At 40.9% G+C, this 20,996-nt stretch overlaps 1 protein-coding gene across 2 annotated transcripts in view; it reads left to right on the top strand.

The window, feature by feature from the left end:
• Positions 1–1,147: 1,147 nt before the first annotated feature.
• The window catches only part of cdk18 (cyclin dependent kinase 18), a 78,284-nt gene continuing 58,435 nt past the window's right edge, over positions 1,148–20,996 (top strand). The window contains exon 1 of one of the 2 annotated variants that reach the window (XM_038697735.1): positions 1,148–1,437. The gene's annotated coding sequence lies outside the window, so the exon portion shown is untranslated. Of the gene's footprint in view, positions 1,447–20,996 lie in introns of both variants that reach the window. The other variant, XM_038697734.1, reaches the window with a different exon arrangement.

The raw sequence follows: 20,996 nt of genomic DNA, 5'->3' as shown, positions 1-20,996 counted from the left end.
CTTCTTGTCTTGTTCTCGTGAACCCAAAATTGTGTATGTAAGCTAAGTGTATCGTCACACCCCTTTTCTCAACCCCTTGATTCATTTATACAAACACACTCCAAAAAGCTATAGTGTATTAAATAATAATTTTCCATAATAATTTACTCATACAGATTTCCATTATACCGCATTGAAGTTGGCATTAAATTTCATCCTAAGTGATATTTAAAAAAGGTCTTAAAAAGTCTGATGCAAAACTGATGCGAAACATGCCTCTGCTATTCCTTTGTTTATGGTACATTACCTGTCAGTTCTCATGTTTTTAAGCCTTTGCTGTAACCTCACAGCAACAAAACAACGTAAAATCGCTCAAGTTGTCACAGTGAAAGATACAAAAAGAATAAATTGTATTCCCAGTTCAGTTGCTGTGCTGCTGACATGCTCTGTCAGCAGAGGGGAACCACACAGAATCTGGTCTGGGAGATGAAAGGTTGACCTGGCAAGTGCACCAAAGTGTGAGTCACAAAGACAGATATAGTATGTTATACTCATGCTTCAAAATATAAGTGATAAAACACCTTTAACTTAAATGTCAATATAATGTTCATAATGTTCACTCTAACATATCTAGATGTATTTCATGCTACTAGCAGCTGCTCTCATTGTTTTTTAAATGACACATTATTGCACTTAATTTGTGCTAATGAAATACTCTTATCACATCAGGTGTAAATATACAGCTGATGGAGATCTGATAATAAAGGAAACACAAATAGACACACACTCACACATAGACTAGTACAGTGCATGTGCATGCACATTTTCCCACATAAGTACACATGCAAGCACAACCACACAGATGTGAACATGCATCCAGCCTCAGTTAAACGTATATAAGCTTCATACATTCATGCACACACAGTACATTCATACATACAACATATGCACATACTTCCAGACATCAATAACGACACACCAATCCTGTCAACAGCAGAGGCTGGGGGAATAGGAGGAGAAGGAGGAGGAGGCGGCTTGTGCTTTGCCGAGTGGTGATTGGCCGTTGCCATACCAACAAGGGAGGGCCAAAGCCAGAGACTGGTGGGGGAGGAGCTGTAGGGTGGTTATAAAACCCTCTGAGCAGCAGTTTCTCCTCTCCTGAGCTGTCTCCACTGTTTCATTTAGTCTTTCCTGTTATCTGGCCAGTCAGACGGCTCGCAGTTCTCTCTGTAGAGGACGGTGGGAGGTTGGAAGGGTGAGCTTCCAGAAGGACAGGTCGGTCCATTTTCCCTGTCTTCTTCCTGAGCCGTCTGTCCATCACTGTGATAGAGCTGCCTGCGTCTTGTGGATTTACCTCTGTGTGAGTGACACCTGGAAAGGCGAGGGAAACCTGAGAGGAGAGGCAGGAGTCTACTCCCCCCTCCATTCCTCCTGTGTGTGGATGACTTGTGCTCTTCTGTAAGTACTGTAAGTAGCTCTGCTGCAGCCATATCCACTACAACCTTACCAAGACAACCTTACAACAAGGGTCAGAGGTCAGGGGAGGCAAAGACAAGTACATGTTGCTGAGGCTGAACTTCTGCTTTGATTATGAAATGTGTTCATTATTTTTTATCAGGATTCCTCATTAGCTCACTGGACATCTCAGAGTTTGAACTTTAATGGTGCTCTGTATGTAACAAAATCCAGAGGTTACAACACAGTGCACAATATCACACTGATGGAAAGGAGAAAGCACAAATTGTTCCATGCAAAACTATTGGCCATATTGATAGTTCCGTGCCTCATGGGAATCAAAAATATAAGGTCACGCTACAGCTACAGCATGGCCTTATATTTGTGACTAATACTTTTTATTTATAGTAACACTACACAATGTACAGTTAGTACAGTGTGATACAGTATGAGGATGCCTGAGTAGCCTCTTTTTTCTTTAGATTTGAAAGGTTTAAACCTACATGTTGACCAAGGCCTATGGATCCAGTTAATTCTGTTACCCTCAGCAAATATTTATGCTATTGTTTTCTGTTTCTGTGTTATTTGTTTTGTCTGCCTCCATATGTATGAAGCGTCATTGGGTTCCCTGAAAGATGCTATAAAATTGCACGCTATTATTATATTATTATTATTATTGTTGTCTATAACTGTTTTGTGTCCACCACTAAGAACATCATAAAACATCTGAAACCCTTGCACCCACCCACCTACCCATGCTCTCACTCATACACCTCTCTCCTTTCTGATGAGCCTCATGCATTAGTACTCACATGTAAACTGACCAACTAATGAAGGCAGGGTCATTCAAATATACATAGGTCATTCCATAACCACTGTACACAGTACTGTTTACTTACAGTACAAGGGACTATATTTGTGTCTGGGGTGTGTGCCATGTAAATCCATAAAACTGGTTCCCTTTTCCATTTCTGTCATGCGTTGTTGAATCATACAGAGTTTAGACTGCAGCTCTGCTGTGGTTACAAAAATAAATGGGTCTAACATGTTGCACTTCTGTTGAAAGTGTTGCATGTAGAACACACCAAGAAGTCTGAATTAATGTGTTAAGTCATTATTATAATTACATTTAAGGGTCTTCAAAAGCCTTCAAAAGATTTCATGTTTTCTTACTTACTTTTTTTTGCAGTTGTGACCTTTCGTAGTTAGGGCCTGACATGAAACGTGCGATTTTTTCCCCCCTTCAAATTAATCTAATTTTGGGGGGCGTAAACATGCTCAAAAACTCACCAAACTTTGCACATAATTCAGGTGGGGGTAAAAATTTTGTACATGGGTGTGGCAAAATGGCTCAGTAGCGCCCCCTATAGGACAGCCCCTGGCCAAACCTTCACCTACGTGTACGAAATTTCTGTGGTACATGTATCATATCCAGACGTACAAAAAAGCCTCTTGGAGCAATGCCCCACACCACACAGGAAGTCTGCCATTTTGGATTTAATGGTAATTTATGGTGATTTACACACTTCATACTTTAATAAACTCGTCCCACAGAATTAATACAATCGACTTCAAATTTTCACTGTCTAAACCCATTGCTGATTAAAAGTTGTACAAACGGTGAGATTTCGTCCATGAGCGTGCCCGTGGAGTGGCGTCAAAAATCAACGATTCTCCAAGAAACTGTCCCGCCCTGAACACATTCATATGCCATAATTCACTAAAAGTCATAACGCCACCTGCTGGCAATGTCACGTTTTACGCTATGATAGACTACTCCTAGCAGGTTGGCCATATCAACTTCAAATCTGTCCCAGAAAACACTTAACACATTGACAATGCAATGCTGTAAAAAACTGTTGTAACTTGACTGTACATGCTCAGATCTGTACGAAATTGTACACATTTAATAAGTTTCCCGCCCTGAACACATGTACATGCCAAGATTTACCCATAGTCATAGCGCCACCTGCTGGCAACAGGAAGTGACTACTTCTATGCTGTGATGAAGCACTTCTTACAGATTGGCTATATCTACTTCAAAACTATTTCAGAAAACACTTTACACACTGATGATGTCATGTTGTAAAGCGTGTGAGTTTTCCATCAACAGCGTATCCGTGGCCAAGTTCCATGCTTTGCCCTGAAACAGGAAGTCGTCGTAAATTCACTGTACACGCTCAGAAACTGTACCAAACTTTACGTGCTTGATAACTGTCCCGCCCCGAACACATCTACATGATAAAATTCAGTTATAGTCATAGTGCCAAGTGCTCTGTAGTGCCACAAAGGGGACACAGGAAGTGACCTTTAACACCTTCTTGCAGCATCCGAGGAATATCGCAAATTCACAGCCACACCGGCAAAAGAATCAGAATCTGCAACGCAGCCACCTCACACCTCAATGCGCTACACGTGTGAGGCCCCGAACATTGCTGCTTGCAGCTTTAATTCAACCTGTTCTCACTCCCAGCTCATCACATATGGACAACGTTTTTAAGGCATTGGGAAGCCCATTAGCATCATTGGTAAATGCTAAAAGTCGGCCTAGTATATAAATAACAAAATATGGAGTATGGAGGTGGTTGGGATTGTTGGGGAGGGTAATAGGCAGATTGTTTAATTGACCATTTATATATACCCATTTTAGCTTTGTCAACACGCTGCAGCATTGTGCATGGCTTTACAGGAGTGATATTCAGTATACAGATTGTTTGAAGGCTTTTTTTCTCACCTTTACATAATCAAAACACAAGGGCATGATGTTAGCATGCCTTACTAACTAGCTTAGATGGAATAACATATCAATAGCTAACTATTATTTTGTGTGACTATACGTTACATAATTTCCCATTGATGACCTACACGTTAGCTGGTTCGTCAAATTACATCAAAGTTTAGGCTAACGTTAGCAGCTACTTCCAACTTACTAGAGCGACATTTATCAGCTGACATAATTCCCCTTTCGCTAAGCCCCGAATACTCAAGCTGGCCAATCACAGTGCAGTATAGGATTTGCTCTAACTGACGTCTGACACTTTCATGGCAGTGCTCCTTTGACTCTTAAGCTTTTTTTGCTGACTTTTTCCAAGATATGGTAAAACGCTGTTCTTGGGGTATTGCAATAATGACAGTCACTACCCAGAGAGGTTGAAAGGAGAAGTACGATTTATTATTTCCAAAAACCTAAAACAAATCCAGAAAAATGTAGGCTGTGGATTGTTTCTAATGTAATGTTAGTTAGCTAACGCTTGCTAACTTACTACTGAATGTAACATTATATAGGCACACAGTTTTGCTTTTTAATGATTTTAATAGTGAAAAGAGAACTTTACAGGAACAATGCTGATTCTTAATATCGTTGTCCTTTGTCTCAATCGTCAAGTGATGCGGTGGTTCACTTTCATAACTTTTTGTTTTCCTCTGATTGGTAGGCTTTAGATTTATTCTTTATTTTTTTCTCGTCAGTTTGACAGCATGAATAAAGGCTTCAAATACATAATGCAAATGTTTCTTTTTTTGAGATAGCTTTTTTGTTTTTCCAAATATATCCAAAAATATTTCTCCAGATAGTGCAGTTATAGACAGTGGCAGCACCATGTACAGTCCAACAGTAACTAAAGGGGGCGTGGCTTTGTGAGGGGCAATTGATGACAAATGAGAAGCTATATTACTATAGATTTTAACCGGTAAATCTGCCATGTTTGCCCTTGCTAACAATATGTGTGCTGACAGGTGTAGTAACAGAATTGGTTAAATGTACTAAACAAAGTTTGGAGGTAAATTAAATGACATTAGATTAATTATTTTAATTAATTAAATAGGATTTTGTAGTTTCAAAAATAAAGGAGCAACTGTAACTGGCAGCAGTGTTGGGTTTATTTCAAGTTAAATACAGAACATTGTATTTGGGCCCCCTCTATGCTGACTTTAGGATTAATACAAACTGTTGTAATATGCCAAACATAGACATCATGTTACCCAATAGTTCATTCTTGCTGTCCTTTTTACTATTCTGCGGGTCTTTTCCAGCTTTGTGTCAGAGCCAGAGCTCACCTGCCTCACATGATAATAGTACATTTACCATTTTGAACAGTTTTGAAGCCTTTTCCCTCTGAGAATGGTTGTTACTGTAATTTGAGTCCAAAGTAGCAATTGTTGGCCTTAGCATGCTACAGATGAGACACAATGGTAATGTTTACATAAGAAGTTTATTATTGAGTCCCTGATTCATCACACAGCCCCCGCTTCCACTCAGCCATGATAATGTGAAGATAAGACCCTACCACATTCAACAATAGCCCTGGCGCACTAAACACCACTCACAGAAGAACAAACACATGCAAACATTTGGTCAAACACACAAAATGGAAGGCAGTTTGCGTTTCACACGGCACCGAGCATACTGGCTACTGTGATGACACATTGAAAGGTCAAATGTTTTAGCAAGCAGGCGTCACTGAAAATAAACCCATCTTCTGCATAACCTGCATGGATGCTTACTGTTTGTCTAATTTATACTACAATGGCTGTATTCTATTGGCAGAACCTGTTTCCCAAACAACACAAAGATCACTATCATTAGATATATTGGCTCAGTCACTGCTGCAGTGTTTCTGTGTGAACATATTTTATTTTATTTTACCTTTATTTTACCAGAAAGTCCTATTGGGATCAAAAATCTCTTTCACAATAGAGATCTGGCAAAGGTAGCAACCATACATAAACACAACATTTTAAAATGCTACATATACAACATGAAAAAATTCATAATAAAACAAAATGGACCCCTATAGATCTCTCAAGAAACTCAGATTTTTGGCCCTCTGCATGGACACACTGAATCTGATGTACAAAATAATTTGTAAACCATTTAACAGCATTAGGACAGAAACCAGCATTCCTAAGTTTGTTCAGCAACAATTCATGGTCCACAGAATCAAACGTCTTGGATCCATAGACTTCTTGTGTAGGCAAACATGAGTGTGCTATTTGCAGGTTACTAATGTTGTGCAGTTTTCTTCTTATTGTTGCTATTTTGAAACTGCAGTTGTACCAAGGAACATTGTGATGATGTGTGAAATGCAAAACGTGCATATATCATCATATTATTGCTTTACTGTCATTGGACAGCACCTCTCAATATATCAGTGCACAGTTTAAAACACTGAAAACCCACAGTAAAGCAAGAGCTAGTACAATACTCACTGATAAAGTAGTAAACAGCTGCCAGTGAACATCCACACAAATCAGTATAGCAGGATGCCCGACAGCAACAAAATGCTCAGAATATCATAACGTATCACCATTGGTACATTTAATATCAGATACTGTTTCCGTGTGCATGAGAAGACGCCGCATACTTCATACTGTGCCACTGCTGCTGCCAGGGTCACATTAAATTACTGAAAATACCTAAAGTGTTGCTGGGCATTCTTTCCTCACTCACGCCCAATATTCTTCAAAATCTCTCAACAGGTGGGTGGGCAGTTCATTTACCGCCTGGCTATCCATCTTAAATTATTAATCCTATCTGAGGCTCCCAATCCTTAATTTATGCCGCGTCAAAAATAAATGATTATTATTTCTGTTGTTTTCAGGGAACACTGGACAAACACACATGTTGTGACAGTTATTGTGTGGTGGACAGAAGCTGTTTGATGATTGGTTAGGCACCCTGAAGTCTAGGCTTTGCTTCTCCAGGCAGGAGGGTGGCCAGTGTGTTCATTTTTAGCTGTCGGGCTTAGCAGTGTGTTTAGGCGCTTTACATAATTGCAGGCCTTTTTCTCACAAGTTGCTGCTCTAGAGCTGCAGCTACAAAGGCTTATTAGAAGTTGGCTCACCCACAGACACAGGCAGAAGCCACCTAGGGACATGTATTTGTTGTGTGTAAGTGGTGTGAGCTAAGTTGAGTCACATTGCTGTTTCTGTCAGAAGCAGGACCAAAAGCCAAAACCTGAAGGAGAAGTCCCAACAACCAACATGTCACAATAATTACAAACACATAATGTGACATAAGGCAATCTGACAGATGTAAAGGTCTGAAACACTGATGCATGTTTCTGACATTAAACTGCACTATTAAGTCTTAGCTTCATGTAGGAAACCGTGTCCAGGTGTGCTGTACACGGTGCGAAATTAACAGAAATGGCTTTACCAGACAGACAACCAGTTAGCCTTCAAGTCTGCTTGTAAAAAAATATTATGTGAAAACACGTATAATAATGTATAAATATAACCTTTGTGTTGGTTGTCAAAGTTTGATTTTAAATAAGGCAAAGAATACGGGGCACTTGAAAACAAACTCGGACAAGCCACACAAAAGCAAGACTTACACTTCATTAGAAGTGTTTTAAATCAATAAGTCTAACTTTTACAAGAGAAAGGTCTGTATGGGTGAGGACTAACTGTTACCTAATGTATGTCTGGTTAACTTCCCCACCTCTGCTAAAGAGCAGAGCTTCCCTGAGCTTTTCTTTGGGAAACATCTGGGAGTTTCTCATCCACAGCATGGGAGACCGTCCGTGAACAGGGCTAATACAGTACGTGCATGCCACTAAAGCACTAACATGGCTGCTGCATATACACTCACCTAAAGGATTATTAGGAACACCATACTAATACTGTGTTTGACCCCCTTTCACCTTCAGAACTGCCTTAATTCTACGTGGCATTGATTCAACAAGGTGCTGAAAGCATTCTTTAGAAATGTTGGCCCATATTGATGGATAGCATCTTGCAGTTGATGGAGATTTGGGGATGCACATCCAGGGCACGAAGCTCCCGTTCCACCACATCCCAAAGATGCTCTATTGGGTTGAGATCTGGTGACTGTGGGGGCCATTTTAGTACAGTGACCTCATTGTCATGTTCAAGAAACCAATTTGAAATGATTGGAGCTTTGTGACATGGTGCATTATCCTGCTGGAAGTAGCCATCAGAGGATGGGTACATGGTGGCCATAAAGGGATGGACATGGTCAGAAACAATGCTCAGGTAGGCCGTGGCATTTAAACGATGCCCATTGGCACTAAGGGGCCTAAAGTGTGCCAAGAAAACATCCCCCACACCATTACACCACCACCAGCAGCCTGCACAGTGGTAACAAGGCATGATGGATCCATGTTCTCATTCTGTTTACGCCAAATTCTGACTCTACCATCTGAATGTCTCAACAGAAATCGAGACTCATCAGACCAGGCAACATTTTTCCAGTCTTCAACTGTCCAATTTTGGTGAGCTCTTGCAAATTGTAGCCTCTTTTTCCTATTTGTAGTGGAGATGAGTGGTACCCGGTGGGGTCTTCTGCTGTTGTAGCCCATCCGCCTCAAGGTTGTGCGTGTTGTGGCTTCACAAATGCTTTGCTGCATACCTCGGTTGTAACGAGTGGTTATTTCAGTCAAAGTTGCTCTTCTATCAGCTTGAATCAGTCGGCCCATTCTCCTCTGACCTCTAGCATCAACAAGGCATTTTCGCCCACAGGACTGCCGCATACTGGATGTTTTTCCCTTTTCACACCATTCTTTGTAAACCCTAGAAATGGTTGTGCGTGAAAATCCCAGTAACTGAGCAGATTGTGAAATACTCAGACCGGCCCGCCTGGCACCAACAACCATGCCACGCTCAAAATTGCTTAAATCACCTTTCTTTCCCATTCTGACATTCAGTTTGGAGTTCAGGAGATTGTCTTGACCAGGACCACACCCCTAAATGCATTGAAGCAACTGCCATGTGATTGGTTGATTACATAATTGCATTAATGAGAAATTGAACAGGTGTTCCTAATAATCCTTTAGGTGAGTATATATCAGTGAGTTGTCAGGAAGCAATAACATCAAGAGATATGCATACATGGTATGACTGCTAACCCCTGGGTCCACAAACACGGATGCATTCAATGTTCAAGAGGGGGAAAGTGATAACTACACCTGACTAAGATGTGGACACTTTTTTGTAAGATACAGTTCAGAAAGCTCTGGCTGAACTTAATGTTTTTTCCTGTCAGCAGGAAGTTCTAATTTTACAGCATGCCCACTTGAGTAATTTCATGCTTTCAGTCACAACAAGCAGCCGTCCATCAGACTGAGGCTGTCTGAATATGTGTTGCTACTATCTCCTCCCACACTCTTTTACATTATAACTCCTTTTCATTTCTCTTCCTTCTTTCCTTTTCTTCTCTCCTCCTTTACTCCCCTGTCCTCGTCCCCAGAGCAAATCATGGTGGCTAAATCGTCAGCACAGAATTGTTTTCTGGAGTCGTGCCTTGCATTGCGTGGTAACATGTCTCAACTTCTGCATACTGACTTGCCTCAGCAGTCATGTCATGTGCATGTTTGGTAGGTTGAGTTAAGGAATTGACAGCCTATAGAGAGAGAAGAGACAGTATCATCAAAAGACTGCAATTTTATTTATTTGTAAAATGGATTAGACCACTTATTCTGTTCATATGTGACTGCCTGAAAATGTAGTCAGGAAATCTCAGGCTAAGGCTGAGACAACATGAAGTTTCACTTAGTTTGGCTTGGCTGTTTTTGTCTTTAAATGCATAAATAGTGTGAACGTGAAACTCCCACTATCGACATACATTTATATGTTCAATTCAATTAAATTTTATTTATATAGCGCCAAATCACAACAACAGTTATCTCACAGCGCTTTTCATAAAAGAGCAGGTCTAGACCGTACTCTATGATGCTATTTACAGAAGCCCAACAGTTCCCACCAAGAGCAGCACTAGGCGACAGAGGCAAGGAAAAACTTCCTTTTAAGAGGCAGAAACCTCGAGCAGAACCATGGCTCAGGGTGGGCGGCCATCTGCCTCCACCGGTTGGGGGTGGAAGGGGAGAGAGAGGGGAGGGAGGCAGCCAACACAATATAAAGCACGCTGCCACTGGACACTAGAGCAGTGGAGACGTGGAGATGTGACTCTCCAAACAAAACAACCACCATGACATGTGTGGCCTGGTGCACAAACCATGGTGGCCCTGTGATACAATAGGCCATCTAATGTTGACCCCCCAAGCACTGTTGTTATTCAGTCACAGCCATAAACACAGTAGGCCTACTGTTCACATGGGGGCAGGGGGTGACATGTAGACAGATACAGGGAGAAAGACAGGGGGATTTATTGTTGCTGTCAACACTGCTGTCAATTTTTCTGCTAGTGATAGCTTAATTGTTAGCACTTTCCTGAAAGTATTCTGAGGAAAATTCTGAGGAAAAGTGATGATAGACAAAAGTTAAGAAAAAAAGGTTTTGTCGGGAAAAGAAACATGGAGTTTGATGTATAACAGCTATAACATCTAACAGAGCAAATAAGGCAGTGATTGTAGTCTAGTGAGGCCCAACTCCAAGAAAAGACTGGAAGGGAGGACACAAAAGGTCATCTTTATTACAACTTCAGCCCAGACGCAAAATAAAGAACAGGAGATGGAAACATTGTTTTTTTATAACAAATGTTTTTGGTTTCCAACAGAAACACAAGTAATACATTTGCCATCATGTCAGCAACAGAGATAAAAAAAAGACAATAAAGAGAAAAAAAAATAATATATATATATATATATATATATACACACACAAATGTATACATACACATACACAGAATTGCCATCCATCTATTCTTAGCAGGAAAATGTCCCCGTACACTGTCCCCCCTTCGCCTCCCTAGTGCATACAGGAGCCTCTCTCCATGTTGCTCTGTATATACACATATTGTCCAGTAGTGTAGAAGTAATCATAACAGTGCCAGTGTTCTACGAGAATAAGCAGTGATACATCGAGCGGAGTTAAAATAAAAATAAAAAATTATAATAATAATTAAAAAATAATAATAATAATAATAATTTTTAAAATGACAGTATTTGAGAACCATATTACAGAGAAGGGTACTTATTGGTTTAACCGAGATGGGCGTAGCCATTTTAGGGAGAGCTGGCCCCTCATCACTAGCCGAGTCAAATCCTCAGGTAGGTAGTTAAGCAGAGGAGCCAACATATTCAATTCAATTCAATTCAATTTTATTTATATAGCGCCAAATCACAACAACAGTTATCTCACAGCGCTTTTCATAAAAGAGCAGGTCTAGACCGTACTCTATGATGCTATTTACAGAAGCCCAACAGTTCCCACCAAGAGCAAGCACTAGGCGACAGAGGCAAGGAAAAAATTCCTTTTAAGAGGCAGAAACCTCGAGCAGAACCATGGTTCAGGGTGGGCGGCCATCTGCCTCGACTGGTTGGGGTGAAGGGGGGAGAGAGAGAGAGAGAGAGAGAGAGAGCAGCCTACACAATATACACACAGAGGGGTACAGACAGTAAAGGTTGCTATGGACTAAATGAATAATAATAACAATAGAACTAGTAACAATAGTCGTTGCAGCAGAGGGTGTCGAGCAGGAACACGGGGGCAGCAGGTGACCCGCAGCCACAGATCCAGACTCCACAGCTCCAGAGCCAGAAAACCTGCAGGAAGTGATAGGAGGAGAGAGGAGAGGGACGAGAAAGCACAAGACTACCAGAAAGGGGAGAGGTTGTGTTAGTAACATGTAATAATGGGATAAGGTTGCTTAGGTTTTTAAATTCTATTCTGGATTTTACTGGAAGCCAATGCAAAGATGCTAAAACAGGAGAAATGTGATCTCTTTTCCTGGTTCCTGTCAGAACACGTGCTGCAGCATTCTGGATCAGCTGAAGAGTCTTAATGGACTTTTTCGAGCAGCCTGATAATAAGGAATTGCAGTAATCCAGCCTAGAAGTAACAAATGCATGGACTAGTTTTTCTGCATCATTTTTAGACAGGATGTTCCTGATTTTCGCAATATTACGTAGGTGGAAAAAGGCGGTCCTTGAAATTTGCTTAATGTGAGACTTAAACGACATGTCCTGATCAAAGATAACTCCAAGATTCCTCACAGTGGTGCTGGAGGCCAGGGCGATGCCATCCAGGGAAACTATATCTTTAGATAATGCGTCACGGAGGTGCTTAGGCCCCAGAGCAATAACTTCAGTTTTATCTGAGTTTAACATTAGAAAATTACAGGTCATCCAAGTTTTAACATCCTGAAGGCACATTTGAAGTTTAGCTAACTGATGAGTTTCATCTGGCTTGATCGATAGATATAACTGAGTATCATCTGCATAACAATGAAAGTTTATGGAATGTTTCCTGATAATATTGCCTAAAGGAAGCATATATAAAGTGAAGAGGATTGGTCCGAGGACAGATCCTTGAGGAACTCCATGACTAACTTTGGCATGCATGGAGGACTTATCGTTAACATGTACAAACTGAAATCGATCTGATAAATAGGACTTAAACCAGCTTAGAGCGGTTCCTTTAATGCCAATGAAATATTCCAGTCTCTGCAATAGGATCTGATGGTCAATGGTATCAAATGCAGCACTAAGATCTAATAAAACCAGTACAGAGACAAGTCCTTTGTCTGATGCAATAAGGAGGTCGTTAGTAATTTTCACCAGTGCTGTCTCTGTGCTATGATGAGCTCTAAATCCTGACTGAAAATCCTCAAATAAACTATTGCTCTGTAGAAAGTCACACAGCTGTTTAGCAACTGCTTTCTCCAGAACCTTAGAGAGAAATGGAAGGTTAGATATAGTCTATAGTTGGCTAAAACATCTGGATCAAGTTTGGGCTTTTTCAGAAGAGGTTTAATTACAGCCACTTTAAAGTACTGTGGTACATAGCCTGTTGATAGAGATAGATTGATCATATCTAGTATAGAGGTGCTGACTAAGGGTAAAACATCTTTAAGCAGCCTAGTCGGGATGGGGTCTAAGAGGCAGGTTGATGGTTTAGATGAAGAAATTATTGAAGTTAGTTGGTAAAGATTGAGTGAAGCAAAACAGTCTAAACATGTATCTGGTTCTACAGCTGTTTCTAAGGTTCCTGAGTTAAGAGATAAGTCGGTGCCAATTTTGTCTCTAATAGCTAGAATTTTATCATTAAAGAAGCTCATGAAGTCGTAACTACTGAGAGCTATGGGAATACTTGGCTCAATAGAGCTGTGACTCTCTGTCAGCCTGGCTACAGTGCTGAAAAGAAACTTAGGGTTGTTCCTATTTTCCTCTATTAATGACGAGTAGCACGCTGCTCTGGCATTACGGAGGGCCTTCCTATAAGTTTTAAGACTATCTTGCCAAATTAAACGAGAATTTTCCAGTTTGGTGGAACGCCAATTCCTCTCAAGTTTCCGCGATATTTGCTTTAATTTGCGAGTTTCAGTATTATACCATGGAGCTAACCGTCTTTGTTTTAGTATTTTCTTGTTTAGAGGGGCTACAGAGTCCAGTGTCATTCGCAGCGAGCCTGCAGCTTTATCAACAAGATGATCGATTTGGGAGGGACTGAAATTAGCATAGGAGTCCTCTGTTATTTTGTGACTAGATAATGTATTTAGAGCTGATGGAATCGCATCCTTAAATTTAGCTACAGCACTATCAGACAGACATCTTGTATAGAAATTTTTGGCCAATGGCGTGTAGTTCAGCAATACAAACTCAAAAGTTATCAAACAGTGGTCGGATAAACAGGGATTCTGTGGGAACACCACTAAATGTTCAATTTCAATACCATACACCAAAACAAGGTCGAGGGTGTGGTTAAAACAGTGAGTCGGTTCATGAACACTCTGAGAGAAGCCAATGGAATCTAACAGAGAGATAAACGCAGTACTAAAGCTGTCATTCTCAACGTCCACATGAATATTAAAATCCCCTACAATAATAACTTTGTCCGTTTTAAGGACTAAAGTTGACAAAAACTCTGCAAATTCAGATAAGAATTCAGAATACGGGCCAGGTACACTATAACGAAGAGAATTGGTTGCAGTGATTTCCAACTTGGGTGCGAAAGACTAAGAACAAGGTTTTCAAATGAGTTATAGTTTAGTTTAGGTTTAGAGCTGATTAGTAGGCTAGAGTCGAAGATAGCTGCAACTCCACCTCTTCGGCCTGTGCCTCGAGGAATATGAGTATTAATATGACTGGGAGGGGTGGATTCATTTAGGCTAACATATTCTCCATCACACAGCCAGGTTTCAGTAAGACAAAATAAATCAATATCATAATCTGATATTAGTTCATTTACTAGTACACCTTTAGAAGAGAGAGATCTGATGTTTAAGAGTCCACATTTTACTCTCCTATTCATTTGCACTATTTCTCTTGTGGTTTTAATTTTTATGGGGTTTTTATGCACAGCTCCTCTTCTGTTTACCTTTTTAAATAATTTCGATGGTCGGGGGACAGACACGGTCACTATAGGATTTTCACTAAGTAACTCCTGAAATGGAGGAGCAGAGAAGTGTGTTAGACTGCGACTATGCGTAGGGTTTTGGGTGGGTAACTGCTGAAAAAGAAGGGCAGAGAAGTGTGTTAGACTGCGACTCTGCCTCCTGGTCTCAACTCTGGGTTGTCATGGATTTGGTCCACTAATAAACTTGGCCAGATTTCTAGAAATAAGAGCTGCTCCTTCCCAAGTGGGATGGATGCCGTCTCTCCGGATCAGACCAGGTCTTCCCCAGAAAGTCTGCCAATGATCAACAAAGCCCACATCGTTTGCTGGACACCACCTCGACAACCAGCGAATGACGACATGCGGCTATACATGTCAACACTGGTCAGATTTGGCAGGGGTCCAGAGAAAACTACGGTGTCCGACATTGTTTTTGCATATGTACACACCTACTCAACATTAATCTTAGTGACCTCCGATTGGCGTAACCGGGAGTCATTACCGCCGACGTGAATAACAATCTTACTGTATTTACGTTTATCCTTAGCCAGCAGTTTAAAATAAGACTCAATGTCGCCCGCTCTGGCCCCAGGGATGCACTTAACTATGGCCGCTGGCTTCGCTAACTTCACGTTTCTCAAAATGGAGCTGCCACTGATCAGAGTTGGTTTCTCAGCGGGTGTGTCGCTGAGTGGGGAAAATCTGTTAGAAACGTGAACAGGTTGATGGTGCCCCGTGGACTTTGAATGCTTACGACTATTCCTCCTTCGGACAGTCACCCAGCCCCCCCCTTTCCTGGCTGCACAGGGGATGCCGGGGACGGCTACCAGAGGCTAACTCAGGCCGTTCCGCACCGACTACCGGGGACTGGCTAGCTACAGTAGCTAAAGACTGATCTACCAAGGTGCGGAGCCGGACTTCTAAATCACTGAGCCTCGCCTCCATGTCTAAAAATAAACTACACTTATTACACGTACCATTACCGCTAAAGGAGGCAGAGGAGTAACTGAACATCTGACACACCGAGCAGGAGAAAGTAGGAGAGAGAAAGGGAGAAGGAGAAGCCATCGCTAGCTGCTAAGCTAAATTCGCTAACGGCTAAGCTAAAGTACTGTAGCGTCAGCTACCAAAACTTTAGAACAACTATGAGATTGAACAGCAGTCACTAAAAGATGGAAAGAAATGTGAGTGCTTAGGCAAAATTACTGTAAAGAATAAGTGTTTAGCGGACAGTTGGCTGCTGTAATCTAACAAATGTAACTGTTACTTAGCGAGAGCAGCACAACACGGTACCAACACACAAGCACCGGAAACGGAAATGAGTCGACACGCTTACCGCAATACGTCAGCAATGAGAGGGCCGCCATCAGATCTCTCTCTGAAAGACCCCTAATTACCTTTCGCAACTGCACTGAGTCTTTCATGGGGGAGGGCCCTGAATATTTCTCTATACCATAATGTAGGTGGTTATTGTTGATCCATAAACTGTAAATGGGTTAGAGTCACCTCCCTTGAGGGGAGGCCGAGAATGAAAAGGCCTTCTTGGAGATCCACAAGGGTAGCATTTGTAAAGGATATAATAACCAGGGGAATACATTCATTTTGATTAAGCTGATGTGCCCCATAAGTGATAGAGGGAGATTGTGCCATCTATCTAAGTCCTTCTTTATTTTAGTTGCTATTCGAGAGAAGTTGAGCTTCCATAGCACCTTCAAGTTTGGTGAAACTTTTATCCCAAGGTAGGTGAATCCTGTTTGAGACAGTTTAAAGGGACAATTGGTAGATAAAGACAGATCAGCCGGGCCACCCAATGGCATGGCCTCCGAAACATTGTTTTTGTGACTGCACGCTTAGTGTAACATGCCATAAAGATGTCAAGCAAGAGTATGCCGGATTTTCATAATTGATTAGGGGTACTCGGGCACAAGCATAAGCACAATGTTGGTTACTGCTTAACTTTTTTCTCCACAGCACTGCACAGAGAGATGTCTGGCAGAATTAATTATCACTGCGGGACGAGGGGGAGAAAACCATCTGGGTTTCTTCTATCTCATAAACCTTTCAAAGTTGTCGCAGACGGGGTTTAAGCCAAGTCTCGATAACATGCCCTTTTAAGAATAGTGTTCAGGGTGAAACTGCTGATGTTGCAGCCTGTAGGAACAGGGAGGAGCTCCAAGCTGACTGTAGGCTATCCCAACTTCAATATTTAGTCATTGTTGTTTAATGCAACAGTCAGACTGTTGAGAGGAGAGTCTTTCTGCTGGGGTTCATGAGAATGCAATCTGCCGGTGTTCTGAATGGGCCACATAAAGTTTTGTATTATGGACTAAACACAGATATGATCAATCACAAACTCAGCTAATGCTCAGGCCTCATGGTTCTTGTTTTTTTAATCCTTCCTGCACCAGAATCCTGTCTAATGAAGAAAATGATTGCTTCTAGATGACTGGTAAGTTACAAATAACTATGTGTAAAGTGAAAGGTTTTGCTTGTAGTGTCAAACAGAATTATCACACAACCTCGCAGTGTCCCTCAGCTCTACAGAACCTTTCAGCATCATTCAGCGTTCAGTCATTTGGTTTCCAGCAGCAAATAGAAACTAGCTGGTGAGCATAGTAGAGCTTTTAACAGCTAAGTGACAGATATTTCTGTCAGGAGTTTGTGTTGACAACAACCGAGCTAAAAGTAAGACTTCACACTGGGGCTTTCACACCTGAGTGAAGTCTTCACCAAGGTCCGAACCAAAGTTCATGTTTTGAAACATTTTCATACATTCAGTTAGTTTTGGTTTGGTTTCACACTGCAATTCTGTGACCGCACTAAAGGACTTTACATGACAGACTTGCGTCCTGTCGTCATCATCTATGTGGGCTGCGTCTCCCTATACTTGACATTAATTGGTTTATTAAACAGTTCAGCGGGTGAGTGTATGTGTCAGTGTGCTTCTGTAGTGGCCGTCTGTTTGAAAAGATTATCTGATCCCGACTCCACGGCTCCAGAGCCAGAAACATCTGCAGGAAGTGATAGGAGGAGAGAGGAGAGGGACGAGAAAGCACAAGACTACCAGAAAGGGGAGAAGTTGAGTTAGTAACATGCAATAATGGGATGAGGTTGCATACAGAGGGAGAGAAAGTAGAGGAGAGAGGAGCTCAGTGCATCATGGGAAATCCCCCGGCAGTCTAGGCCTATAGCAGCATAACTAAGGCATGGTTCAGGACTCACCTGAGCCAGCTCTAACTATAAGCTTCAACTAGAAAAGACTCAAGAGCAAACCAAAGCTGTACAATTCTCAAGATTTTATTAATAGAAAATATTTTAATTAACATCTACTGGCTCCACATGAAAATATATACAGATCATTGTTTTAACTGAGTACAGTGACAAAACAAAATACTATCTTGCAATGTTGAGAACAACAAAAGTCACACCTCATGGCTGAAAAATATTTGTTTACCAATATATATATTGGTAAACAAATATGTGCAGATTTCACATTTATGTCCTGTGTTAAACCGTTGCTGGGGAAAGTAAAAACATGTTTACAAAATAATACACAATCACGGCAACCTCCCAGCTACCATCGTGGTTGAAATGTAGAACTATAAGGAGAAATCTGTAGAAAAGGCAGATCATGCAGTGTACATGTATGAAAAAAAACAGAAGTAAAGACAACATATATGACATTTGTAAGACCAAATGTTTCTTGTAGTGTGTTGTGTTGTGAAGTGTTGAGTCAACGCTGCCACCTTGTGACTAAAAAGTGCCATTAGCTTTTGATTGCACAGAATATCCATGGATATTAAATACTAGTTTCTGTTAATAAGGTACACCAAGCTAAAACTATTCCAGCCCCGTAAAAAAGCCCTGCAAAAAAATAAATTATAAATTATATCTTCTTGAAGCTAGTAATGTTTTTTTGTAATTTGTAAAATGTCTCGTTCATGTGTTTTTACTCTTAATGTCCAAAATGGCTGTTTCAAAACAGAATTTTTACTCTACAGAATTAGCTGTGATTTACTTCAGTGCAAATGTGTTACTGTGATGCATTTCCAATTATTCTAATTCTTTGCACAATCTGGGAAATTTACCTAGACAATATTATATTTGTGGAGGCACTGAAATCAAATTAAACCAAGCACCAACCAGCACAAGACTGGACCACTAGTCATTTTTAAGCACAAACTGTACAAGGGATGTCGTAACTGGTTTCAGCGTGCTGTGTTCATGGATGTTCAAACGTGGTTTACCATCACATCTCAATAACAGTGGAAGAAGCTGCAGTTGAGTACAGATGTTTAATAATGGCTGGCCTCCACAGATTCAGGTCCTTCCTTTCTGTAAAGAAGAAAATGTAATTGTAACAAAAGCTGACCTAAATGGAACAATCATCAGCCCTGCCATAAGATCATCCTGTATGAAGCTTATAATGCTCCTTCTCTGCTGATGTTCAGTCTGAGAGGTGTTAGATAATATGTATGTATAATGTGTCTTCTTAAGTTTCAGTGCGTTGAGCGCTCAGGACCTCCATATTAATGAGCTGCTAGTTGACAAAAACAAGCAGAGAAGCCACACACTTGGGGTGCCAATGCTCATTATTGAAAATTTATCAAACGTTTTGATACAGTATGTAAGTTTTCATCGTCAGCTACGACCTATGATTGTGCAGCGGCTCTTGTCACTTATTTGCCTCTTGCTCCCTTCATAAAACTAATTACACATCAACAAAACTCAATACACATTTAGAAATATCACATTATGCACTGAAACATGAACACAGGAAGAACACGCAAACTCCACACAGAGCCCATGGCTGAATTCAAACCTGCCTCATGAATGTAAATTAATGAATGAATTATTAGGATGTAATATACTCACACACAGTCAACATGTTAATTAATGTCATATTAATTAATAAACGTTTTTACTTTGTTATGTGAATAAATCATCTGAAACATTTCACAGTGCACAACTCACCGTTTCAGCAACGCTGATGGCGTCGCTCCTCAACGGCTGTCAGTAAAATGAGTGTTGCAGACTATATATAAGACTGTGGAAGGTGAGAGTTTTCTGTCATCTGTTCTGCAGCCCAATACGTCTAACCACTGATTACAAACACAGCACACACACAGCCATTATGAAAATAAACAGCACTCTAAACCAAGAGGAGGAAACTAAACAATACAATATAGACCCTCTGTTAGCTAACTTACTGCAATAACTAGGATAGCTAACTACACCTGGCTAACTACAACTGTGAGTAATCAACACTGCGAGGAAATGACTCAGAAAAATCTGAAATATCATAGAAATGTCAAAATACACTGGAAGGGGGCTTTAAAACAAAAACATAGTAGTGTGGATGTATCTTAACTAGCTTCATATTTAGTGAACAAACTAGGGGTGGGGGTGGTATATCGGTTTATGAGTGTAGCGACCACTTTGTTTTCCTTGGATCACTCTTGGACTGCCTGAGACCTGTCCAGATAGTGCGTTCCAACTGTGAGTGTTTTATTTACTTCTTGTTTACAAAAGGTTTAAAGAAAATGATTACATGAATTAAACATTAACTGAGGTATTAAGGCATCTATACAAGCCACGCAAGGTCTAAAAACTCTATGGTCCTTCAGTCCGCCGCCCCACTAGGCTGCAGCACACTCCTTTATAACTTTTGGACCTGCAAAGACATGAGTATTAAGAAATCACGTAAAAATATGTAAATATACAAATTTACTAACAAAAATAAATATAAACTATCAAATTGGCTCCTACAATGAGGTATACCGATTTCAATACCGTTTATACCGATATAGTTTGATGTTGAGTTAATTAATGTTTCCATAAAGTCCTGCCAGCGTTTGCTCTCTCTCTCCCTCACCGTGCTGGTCAACACTGTTAAAGACCTGGCTTGTAAAAAGAAAAACACGGTTCATTCAGTGTTTCCCACACATGCACTTCACTTCGGTGGCCGCCCAGGTTAGGCGACACATTGTAGCAGTTATCAGAGAAACACGGTAATTACGCTACAAGTCGCGATACTGTGGATATTTTACAAGAGCGGACCAGGTAAAGCGACAGTGAACACACAAGTTGGATGTTATTCGTTAACGACCACATTGGTTTTGTGTTGATAGGCCACGTCGTCAACACGCATCCTCAATGTGCAGCTCAGCTGCTGCTGTGAAGGAAATCACTGGAGGAAAAGTCCAGAAGGCAAGTTGTTGTTTTTTCCGGTGACTTTATACAGCCCAGCCTACTACTGATGGAGAAAGTCACTGAAGCGGACACACAGGGAGAGAGAGACGGTAAAG

This window comes from Micropterus salmoides, unplaced genomic scaffold (assembly GCF_014851395.1).
Source record: "Micropterus salmoides isolate LMB-PRFRI ecotype aquatic unplaced genomic scaffold, ASM1485139v1 Ms_hic_scaffold_4, whole genome shotgun sequence".
In the NCBI taxonomy this organism is placed as follows: Eukaryota; Metazoa; Chordata; class Actinopteri; order Centrarchiformes; family Centrarchidae; genus Micropterus; species Micropterus salmoides.
Note: the sequence above shows the minus strand (reverse complement) of the source record. Positions and strands in the feature narration are given on the sequence as shown.